Here is a 12,412-nt window from a genome sequence, read left to right on the forward strand (position 1 = left end):
AAGAAATTTTCTTGTCTATCATTTATAAATAAAATAAATATCTTGTTTTAGGTACATGTGACTTAAAAAATATTTGATATTTGTAGGTAGGGGCCTACTTAATCTGTTTTCTGGGGAATTAATAATGAATTTTGTAGTTAAGAGGTCGTTTTGTGTAGTTTTGTCTATAGAATATTACCATATTACCAGGTAGGTACATTAGATTCATTGTCCCTCTTAAGATTCCCTCGACTGCCTCGTTGTTCTTCTGGTCGCAAGTGCGACTGCCGGACAAGGGGTATCGGTTTTTGTCCCGACTCAGTAGTAGCACGGAGTCTAGAATTGTGCCCAGTATATGGCAATAGGCTCAAATGGTGAATACATTGTATAGTGGCATTACGTGCCGTAATGTGCACGTCTGCCTACCCCTACGGGGATAAAAGGTATGTCGTTGCGTTGTGTAAGGTCTTTTTAGAAACGAACGTTTTGTATACATCCGTAACACATGGCTTTTTTACGTTTGCTCTTGTCAATTTCAATGTTCATATTAATTTCTGCATTTAGTTAATTTGTAATAATGTTACAGATACCTACATAATACAATTTTTAAAATATTTTGAGGCCAGAGATCACAGTGAGATATAATTCGCCTAAGTTACATCATTGTCTTACCAATTAAAAAATTATAATAATTAATGCCTCGTTAGTCGAGTGGTCGCAGATACGACCCCCGGGTTAGGCTATTATTGACTTTTTCGATTGCATTATCAGTTTAAATACGTCAATATATCTACATAATTGTAGAATGCGTCTTTTTCAAAATATGGTACAGACCTATACAAAGAATGAGAAATTCAGGATCTTTGCTTAGGTTATACATCATGAAAACTATTTAAATATCACTGTATTGAATGGCACGGGACTGACTGAAATCTTTGACTCATGGCGTTTATTGCACCACCTCATGTCACCGACACGGCCGGACCCTAAACTAAGGGTTCGAAAATGAATTAAAAAAATAAATACCCACACGCACGAAGCGCTTCGCTTCAAGCTTCCTTGTGCGAACGGCTAGGGAGTGGAACTCCTTCCCGGAGTCTGTTTTTCCTGATGGGTATAACCTGGGTGTCTACAAAGCCCTAGTGAATAGGTTGCTTATAGCTCATCGTAGGCCGCATCATCACTTACCATCGGGCGAGATAGCGGCCAAACGTCGACCCATTTTTTCCCGGTCGTATAGTAATGGTGAAAAGCTCCATTAGTTTCGAGTCACAGAGGGACATTCATTATGAGCAGAGTTGATGCTAATCACGACACGATAGTTATTTAAATTATCCAAATTCATACTTCACTTTAAATAACAAAACATATCTTTAGAATATTCAAGAAACAAAACATAAGTACGTGTAACGAACTAACGAGGCTTATTAACGAATTTATCTTACTTAAGATAAGTGTCGTTAGTCGTTACAGTCGTTATCGTGCCTACAAAGCCTTCACATTTGAGGCTCGTGATACGCACTCGGCGATTAATGGGCCTACGTGACAAACATGTAATTAAAAAATGTAATCACCGACTTTTAATTACTGAGAAATATCACGGCATTGTTGTCTGAATCGATTGTGAAATAAAATAAGTTTTTTAAGCTATCCGATCTAATGTAAGAGAGATATGTATTACATATGTACAGTCATACGATGTCGAACTATTGCTGGTCAAATGTGTCATCATTTTGAAGACGAGCGGAATCTCTATATCTATATAAAAATCAATTATAAAAATCAATAAAAAATAGCTTAGGGCGTTAAGGGTTGTTGGGGCATAGAGGATTAGGAAGATTGGGAAGGGGGTAAATAGGCCTCCGGTAACCTCACTCAAACAACGAAAGTGTGAGGCCGTGGTATCACTTCGCTCAAGCTGGCCCATTCGTGCCAAACCATGGTCTTTCCCCAACATAAAAATACAAAGACCTTTAGCTTCATGGTTGCATCTCTTCTTCGGCTCTTACGACATTTGCAGTAAGGGGCAGTGACTATATAATGTATTTCACTCTGCCATCACTAAACGACATGTATTTACCTATAGCTATACATACATAATATCCGGTTGATAGTTGTTTCTTTTTATGGACTTCATTATAATTTTTCAGTGTGGGAGAGCCATGCTTCGGCACAAATGGGCCGGCTCGACTGTAGTGATACCAAAACCTCGCAGAAAACCGACGTGAAATCAATGCTTGAGTTGTATTTCATTGTGTGAGTGAAGATCCATCTTAATTCCCGTTTTATCAATAACCCTTAAATTCCCAACCCAAAAGTCCGGTAACGCACTTGTAAGGCCTCTGGTGGTTCGTGAGTCCATAAGCGGCGGCGATTGCTTACCATCAGGTGATCCGTCTATCCATTCGCCGGCTTATAATATAAAAAACTACAAGACACGTATTTATAGCTATACAATATACATATATCCGGCTAATAGTCGTTGTTTTATGGACTTCATTGCAATTTATCTACTGAGTAGGCTATCTGCCTGGCAGGCAGTGCGTCTCTTGTATAAACACTATGCGATTGCCTAAACGTTTGGGTAATTTTGATTGTATAACGTTGTTTTGTACGATTATATTATGTTTTTCAAGTTATTGTGTCATGTGTAAGTTGAGTCACTCCTTATCTATATTTTTGTAGCGTTTAAATGGGGGGTCAACTCAGTATCAATGGAAGCAGTTTTTTTAACGTAGTAAAATTGGAGTTTCTTTATATGCGATACGTGATTGCGTTTACAAACACAACACATATTGAGTAGAAGAACAGTAGAACAACAGTTTATTACACAATTAGTTGTTCCGTATTGGAATTGGACCCAGTTGTGTAGAGGAATTCAAAATAAATCGTTTTTCTTTCTTTCTTTTAGAAGGTTGTCGTTGCGAACATACAATATGCTTTTCAAAAAGTTTCAAGACAACAGGCTCACCCCTTATTACCTACAAGAAACTTATAACATATTCTCCTGCCTTTCGAGCCGGAGCCCCGGTAAACCCGCTAGGTAGTCCGCAGCTCCGGATTAGGCATCAGCCCTATTGGGCCCCATCTGTGGTGGTCTGATGGCTCTTTAAGGCGCGCGCGGAACGCGACGCGCCGCACGCACGGGTCTGGTTCTGGTCGGGCGGCGAGCTACCCTTGCTCGCCGTCCGCAGGCTGATGCACTTACGGTGGCCGGAGATCGTCGCGCGATCCCCGACGCCCGGAGTGTCTCTCGCGACGGCTGGGGCGTGAGGAGGTTCGTTCTCTCACGCGCCCCGCCTCCTCCTTAGTTAGCATGACTGCTTCGCAGAAGGAGGAGACGGCATCCCAGTACCCCTCGCTCCGCACCATGGCTTGTACCAATGCCGGACGCGAGAGGTCGCCGTCGCCGACTACATCCCTGAGGACACGGCGGTGCTCAGCCCATGCAGGGCACAGCGCCACCGTATGTTCCACTGTGTCCTCAGGACGGTCCTCACAATGATGACACCCGGGCGTTTCCTCCCGCACAATCCGACCTGGAGCTGCGGACTACCTAGCGGTTTTACTGGGGCTCCGGCTCAAAGCGCAGGAGTAGAAGAGTAGAAATAATAGAATGATGTTCCCCGCTTAAAAAAAAATTACAACACAATACATTGATAGATTTGATTGATGGAATCCGATGAATCACGAATAGCTCTCAGGAGGAGCTATCAGTATCATCAGTATATGTATAAAAGGTGCGAAGTTCAGAGGATGTAAAGATCACTATCTGTCGGATAGGTGTCTGTGATAACTTTGAATGATCCAATTTTGTTTTCGTATAAACAACATCATGTGATGTATCAATTTCAGTTGCCGGGGTCTTTTTTTTTTTGAGTAGGTTAGGTTAGGGTAGGTTCTGCGCGCGACTTAAAGAGCCATCAGACCACCACAGATGAGGCCCAGTAGGGCTGATGCCTGATCCGGAGCTGCGAACTACCTAGCGGGTTTACCAGGGCTCCGGCTCGAAAAGCAGGAGTAGGAACGGGGTGGTTTTTAGTCAGTAAAAGTCTGACACTCTCTGTCGTCTCGTCCAAGGCGGGAGAAGTCATTGGAAGATTTCCACCCTTTAAAAAAGGAGGTTTTAACAATTAAAAACATAATATAAATTAAATAACAATTTACTAATTACTCTAGAGCTATTCAGGATATTCTATACATTAATTTAAAGTGCTTTATATCGCTAGATGGCTTTTGGTGTGGATATTTCGCGTAGCTGGCTAATGGCTTAAATGATTATTTTCGTCTGCGTAAAGGTTAAATAATCAGGTGTAAAACACACCTGCGTGAGATTACGTACACTATCATTATCAAACTAATAACCATAGCATCAGGTACTATCAGGTAAGTAATTATAATTAAATTAACACGTCGATTGATCGATAATAATAAACTAATGATGTGGCAGTGGGCAGGCCACGTCGCTCTGCCAGGCCAGGAAAGTGACCGAGTGGCGACCGCAGACCGGAAGACCTAATGTAGACCTCTAGATTAAGTGGCTCGTCAAAGTGGGGGGAAGTAGTGGATGTAGGTGGCGGTTTGGCGGTCGACGGTGAGGACTAAGGGGGAGGCCTTTTTTCAACAGTAGACGTATTCCGGCTGATGATGATAATGAAACTAATGATTCCAATTAAGTAGCCTATCCTCCTTCCTAGCATAGCTACCTTCATGTCTATAATTAAGCTCATTATACAGAGCGACCAAAAATAATAAAAAGATTAATTAACTCTCGTGGTCAACATTTTTTTTGAAAATTTGTAACAACTAAGCAGTCTTTATAGTATATTTTAAAGTTTAATTACAGAATTTGTCCTTCCCTAATCCCTGCGCTCACAACGAACGCCGACCATCGTGGAATCTTCAACAGACATCGGAGAGAATTAATTCATTAAATAGTAGGTACCTATTGATTACATCACCGCTACCTTCAACGGCGCACGCGACGGAATACAAAGATAACAAAACAGATAATTTATTAAAATCCCATCACGTGTCTATTTGGGTGTCTGTGACCCAAGCACCGATCACGTCTGTGATCTCTAGTCTGATGAAACTGTACCAAAATAGACCCCACGCAAGTTAATGCGCAGTGTCGTAAGCTTATCTGTTTAGTTTGTGAACACCTATTTATTTATAGTCGGGAGATAATTTTTTGCAGAGGAAATGGCGGGTTGAAGGTTACTTGTGTGATGGACGCGCGATCTCGTAGGTGTGGGTAGTATGATATCGGGTGATAAATGGGCGTGATTCTGACGAAAATTTGTTATTTATAAATAATGGTAAACTGTTTTTTTATGTTGTATTGAAAGGAGAGATGGACTTGGTGTATGCTTAGTTTTATAATGCCAATTATTTTTCATTAGGTGTTTACTTTTAATTAAACTTTCTCAATAACTAAGTCTACACAGACATATTGTACCGTACTTCTAAGTGCAATTAAATTGTAACGTTAAAGCTTGACATGAAATTTAACGTTATTTTATAAAGTTTTTTATTACAATATTTAGCTGAAATAGAATAAAGAACCCAACAATGTTTTACTCCATAGTTGTGCAGGTGTTTAATAGACTGTGCTGAATTAGCAAATCATTTCATGTATTCACACGTCTGTAGTCACATATACATGTATCTTAAGTATACTTAATATTTATTAAGCATTAGATCATATATTGTAAAAGCCTTTACAATCTGCAATAATAGGTACAATAAATAATAAATTAAGCACATTAAGGAGGATTAAACTACTCGATACAGTAAGCCTTCACGTACATCAATTATGATTATATATCAGTAGGTACCATTGTGTATTATAAAGTTATACATGATTATATACATGAATCGATGATTTCACTCACTATGACGAATGGTGTTTCAAGTCTGACTTGATATTTCATTAACATTGTAGATTAGCAGTTTAAGAATAGTACACGTGAAGTCGACGTTATCCTTGAAAAAGTACACTTTTTGCCAGTCTTTTGACTCAACAAGGGTCAAAGACTGAAAAACTGACTGCTACAAATATTTATTTTTTCGCCCGCATTTTGTATGGTATGGAATGATAAATTCTGAGCCAACTGCTTTAGTTGGGAAAAAGATGTCAATATTAGACGACTGAAGTACTATAGAAAAAATAATCATCTTACTTTAAGTGACTGTACTGAAAAAAATTTACTACACTAGTAGTGGCAAACACCAAAGTTGGTGCATTTAATAAGGATTCTAATATGGTATAACACTCTACTCTTCAATTAATTAATTTGCAATTACTAAAATTTCTTCATGTAAGTATAGTGTATGTATATATCCAAAGCATACCTTATTAATCATATCTACGTCTCTCTATCTTTTATAGGTATTCTATCTTTAATACTTTTTCTTTTTTTTTACTTTGCCCAACACTAGGCTTTTCTCCTGTATTGTGTTTGCATTTACAAACATACAAGTTTAAATATACATGCCAGCTAGATCCGCCACAACAATTTTTGGATCACTCAAAGAGTTGTTCGCGCGCCAACCGTGCAGTCGACACTGCACGAAAAGAGATCCATACAAAGTCCAGTTCTACTTACCTATAGAAGTTGCTAGACAAAAGAATACGAATTAACGATAACCTTTAGGTAAGATGTCGATCACCAGTCCATCACGGTGCTGGCACAACTGTTTCAGTAATGTCACCCGCCATTTTGGAGCTACAAGCAACATCGTGACACATTGCATCACCCGTCGGAAAGATACAACCAAACCTTTATCAGATTTCGTCATGAACACCGCACATTTTTTTTAAACTAATATTTAACTAACTGCGTAGTAAAAAATCTTATAGAAATTTTGAATCAATATTTTATCCGCTGATTCACTATGTTGTCAAATAATACATTGATATCGATTCAAGATACGTTATCATAATCGAGGGATAATTGTTATTTAAATATAGAATGATATCAGATGCGAGCGCTCTGATTGGCTGTTGGATTAAGTTCGTCGCTCAAGTTTTAACATGTGTCTCGGGAATTCCAAGTTGGTATTATGTAGATAGTATTAGTTTAGTTAAATTATAGAAATAAATAAGGTATTAGACGGCATTATAAAAACGTTATTTATTTGATAAATTACATACTTAGATAGTTATCATACTTCTGAATCATAAGAAACATAGGTACGTTTTGCTATGATTTTAAGTTAAGTTAGTAAAACTTTTAAACAGTTTTCCTGGCAAAATTGGAAAACTCTGGCGAACCATCCAATTACAATAATGTATGGCAGTATGAGATCAACTTTAACACCTTTGCACCTGCGTAAGCTGAACAATCTTCAAATATATAGCAATAATGTGACAGAATGTTAAACTGTATCTTAGCTAGAGGCTTCGAATCACCCTGTTCAGCCAATCTTCACATTTCACTCGCTCAACTTTCCTAAACCCCCTAAAACTAGATTCTAGATTGATCTTAATTTGAATATTGTGTTACCATCCGGAACTGGGTGTCCAAAGAGCAAGATATCTCGTCTCTAGTTAGCTGCGATTGGCCGCTCTGGTGTTAACCTAGATAGATAAACTAGGGGTCTAAATGTTCACGTTATTTACTGTAAAATGAATCAAGGTTGGACAATCTCATTGACCTAATTAAGTGTAGGAGGTAGGTGCGAGAGGTCGCCCCCGTCGCGGCCACTAGTGGATCATGATGTGTTGTCTACCGAGATACCTCTATGAACTTTCCTTGTTTCAACAGACCAGCATATCAAGGTATCCTTATAACAATTTTCTGTGTTACAATTTTCAATCTTATCCTTTTGATATAAAGTCCAAGATCTATTGAAGGAATTTGTTACTTTGGGATCGGTTGATCTGCTGATGTCGGTACCTAAATGTCGTAATTTAATTGTTTATTATGTCTATCAGAGTCAGGACATGTGTACTTAATTTAGTTATTATTGAATAATAGATTGTCTTGACAGCTGTACTTGACCGATTCTATTCGAGACTGTTTTGATAGTGTATTAATTCGATCTCTTAGGTCAGCCAAAATAACATAGGCGTAGTTAAGTAGTTTTTGGAGCTGCGGACTGCCTAGCTGACACTCCCTCTCGCCTCGTCCAAGACGGGAGAAGTCATTGGATGATTTTGCCCCTTAAAATCTGTAACTATCCCTTAAAGTCTGAATCTATGCCTGATATTCAGCAATCTACTCCGATTTGTTTTTTTATGCAACAGTCAATCACACAGCTTAATAGGGATTCTTCCAAAGAGTTTAGAACTTTTTACGAGCACTAATTATACAATACTCTGTCTAGCACTTCATTGAACAATATATTATCATATCATTAAAGTTATTTATACTAACGAAGTAAAGAATGAAGTCTATAATTATCCAACTTATATCGATCATGCCTGAAATACGTGTTACTAGTCACTTGAACACACAGGGGCGAACTATTCGCAAATCGGTAACATTTCGACCTCATATTACATTACCGTTGATAACCGCCCAAAACCGGTTCTCACAAAAATCTGTCCGTAATAACAAGTTTGAACAAGATTGTGCCAATTTTTTTTTATTAATTTTTCAGAATATAAGCTATCTTTTTTTTTAACGTCCGGTAGGTACGCGATAACAGGCTCCCTCTGTGTGTTCTCAAGTTTACAATATGACACGGCTTTTATCTATCTGCAGTTTTCTTGCATAAAAATATTACAATAAGTATATATATTTTTATAATGGACTACATTACATACGTGAGGTGGACATCGTGGGCATATATCACAATGGCTATAAAGTTATAAACAATTATCGCTTTTTTAATACCTCACGTAGGTAATTTAATTAGACTGCCACAGATAACGTATTGATATTAAGTCGCGGGATGACGTTTATTTTGGCGGGAATGAGATTGAATAAAAATAAATGAAATCTAAATATTCGATTATTAAATGAAATCGAAATATAAACTCGATTCGAATACGTTGTTTTTGCCATTAATGAAAAGAAAAATGATATGATTTTTGAATTCCGAGCTTTCAAATTAACTACTCGTAATCAAAAGTTATAGCATCAATCAGTATTCGGTCTAGACAACAGAATAGAACATAAATCGAACCGAGTCTGTTATGAGTTTTGTCTATAGGTATTTATTGATTGTCTGTTTTATTTTAGCTAAATATATGTTATGTTTTTAATGTGATAAAAATGATTTTGCGTAATAATTAGTGTACAACAGGATACCTACATGACTTCTTTATTTATTTACTGATGCAATCAAAATATGAGATTGTTATATTGGAGTGAGGTAACTGGAAGTTAAATAATCAGTCATGCCATATCGCCCGTTTCCTCTTTCATCACATTTTAGGGGAAGAGGAAGGAAAACCACAGGTTTATAAAAGTCATACGATTTTATTTAACACGTATTAACCCGGAATATATTAATTGAGGTAATAATGTACTATTGTTATGTTATACGCCTGCCTATGTTACTTACATATAAAGAGCCAAAATGCCAATTAAATTCATGATAAAAAAATTATCAAGTGCTATAAATAAGGTAAGGCTGTATATTATAGGTAAATAAAATAGCTATATAATATATTTGCTTCATAATTACCTACGTGATGATAAACACGAAAGATTGCTACAAGTAAATAAGCTTTCAATAAAATTGAGGTAGGTTACAGAGAGAGCATGATTCACTAACTTGTAACTACTCTCCGGTCAACTTTCGAATTATCTCCGCGAGAGATTTAGGCCAGGTTTCTTTGTATACATACAACATGTACTTTGTTTATGTATATAACTATAAACAATAGTAATCTGCATCGTATTTATTTACTTAGTTCGTGCATATCTCTTGTTTGCTAAGCTATTTTTTAATTAAGTATTATTTTGTCTATAAAACAGCGTGAACGATATGCAACGAGAACCTTGTTGCTTACCTACGGTTCTTAATAAACGGTACCTAATAAAATACATTGTTGTAATATTGTTTTGTGAAATGAATACAGCCACAAGTTCAACCGGGTTAAGTTCACAAGTGTTCGATAGGAGAAAAAATGTCATGTGTTTAGTGAATTTAGGTCCCAGCGTGTGCCGGCACGTGGCACTCTACCTAGTTACGATAATTTTACTACGGAGCCTATCTCGCGAGTGACATTGAGGCGCAGTCATCGAACCTCGCCGCTATCGGCTACTTCATTTTGGCGGGTTATCAGCCACGCGCGAGATAACCCCGCCGCTATATAACTCGAGCATCTTTACAGAATCATCAGTACACAAGCTAGCGGACAACGAGACACACCAAACAGCTACATACTGTGCTTTTGGAATTATATTTAGAGCTTTATTTACGAGTAAATTTGTGTAAATCAAATAATAAACAATCACAATGCGTTTCCTGCACCTGTTTATTGTTGTGTTGAGCGTGCTGCTGCTGGCGTCGGTGGGCGTGGCCAGGCCGCCGCGGAGGGGCGACAAACACCCGCACAAACAGAAGCGTGCATCCTTCTGCATGCTGAAGGTCTGCAGGTACATCCCCATGGCGCACAAGGTGCAGAGGATGCGGTAGTGCGCCAGCGAGCCCCGGCCGACCGCCGCGCGCCTCGCCAACTCGAGCTGGACTCAGATGTCAGGGGTGGCCTGTATGGACATCTATAGCGACTGAAACCCGTCCATATCTTGTAGAGTGTCTACTAAGAAACAAGAAGCGAGTGCCCGAGTGAAACGGAGTTTAGAAGTGTCAGTACGGCAAGCCAAGCAATCAGGACGAGATATGTTTGAAGGAAGAAAGTCTTGGCTGCGCTCCAGACTAGAAGAACGGTTTATATGTATCCGAGTATTGACTGTAATATTTGGCCTATATTAGGCTACCGCCTAACAGAAGTATTCTGTACTTAATATGGAAATGTAGTATTTTATCCTAGGCATAGGACTGAAAGTCAAATTAGATAGTAAATAGTAAGCAAGCAGTAAGGCACTGCTTGTCTGTAGAATGTTCCTGTTATCGTAGACTTATGTAACACTAGTATTGTTTTGGTAATTGTTCTAAAGTATAACTTAAAATATTTATTGTTTAGTTTAAGATAATGACTACGTAGGTAGGCAATTATAATAAATTGGTTTCTTACTAAATATGTGTTGTGATTGTATCATACTCCTCGGCCTCATTAAAAGTTTAAATGTGATAAAAGTACATCGTATGACTGACAAAAAATTTCCCAAACTGCTGCGTATATTGGCAGATTTTGATATGGCAATCAATAACCTGTTACATCATGGGTGATTATGTGATAGGCATAACACAATGGCGAAACACTACGTAAATATTTGGTTACATGCACTTCTATATATAGACCGATATGCCCAATAATGTAACGAAATAGATTAGAAGTGTTAAATGTCAATAGGTGTGCCGGCTAGGTTGGGATTAATTACGTCCGAGTAGGTACGAGATAACATTGAGCTAATAATTCGGACGTTATCTAAAGCGTGCCATTTTTATGAATGGACTCATATTTTTATTTAGTCCATTGAACTATGTATATAAACTAACCGCTAATTTACCTATACCTAAATGATTCATGCTTAAGAATGAAGTTAGTATAAATAAATATTCCTGGTTCATGTATATTTGACATGAGTATTTGTATCCATCTAATTATATGTAGGTACCTAACCCTATTATTATTTTATCTGGAAAGTGTAGCAAAGGTGATTTATGGGAAAAGCCATTTGACAGAGACCAGACAGCAGCGCTTTCTGATAAACCTGAAACTTGAACTGCGATCTTTAACTCGCCTACCAAGCGTAGAGATTAGGGCAAACCCTCTTATGAAGGCCGATAGTCCAGCAGTGGTTTGGGACGGGCCGCTGATTAGGGCCGGGCCGTGATCGTCTCAAATCGGGGCAAGGGGGCCCAACCTATCTTCCACTCCTCTATGTGCAAAGCGTTCTGTGCCAATCCTTGTGGCTATCCAAAGCCAAACTTACCGCGACTTGTCTGTTGAAGTTGAGTGGGCTTAACTCAGTAGTGAGTTTTGCCCACTGCTCGTCCGACATACAGCATATGTGACCAGCCCAGTTCCATTTTAAACTTACGACTTTCTGACAGTATCTATGATATCTATAACAGTATAATATATAGTTTCTACGTCCTTTCTCAAGGTTTATTATAACTGTGTACTATATTAAAATTTGTTCAGATGCTTCGGTGTGAAACAGACTGTTGCATTCACGTTTTTTTAAGGGCAGTATTCCCTAAAAATTTCTTAAAATGGTTTGACGCTCAATTTTGTTATGAAAGGTCTTTTAGATGCCTCGTGTTGAAAATATCCCATTGTATAATAGTATATAAGAAACATATATTATATGTAATGTTACTTTATTAGCAAAAGACGCAGAAC

The sequence above is a fragment of the Spodoptera frugiperda genome, chromosome 30, assembly GCF_023101765.2.
Source record: "Spodoptera frugiperda isolate SF20-4 chromosome 30, AGI-APGP_CSIRO_Sfru_2.0, whole genome shotgun sequence".
Taxonomy (NCBI): domain Eukaryota; kingdom Metazoa; phylum Arthropoda; class Insecta; order Lepidoptera; family Noctuidae; genus Spodoptera; species Spodoptera frugiperda.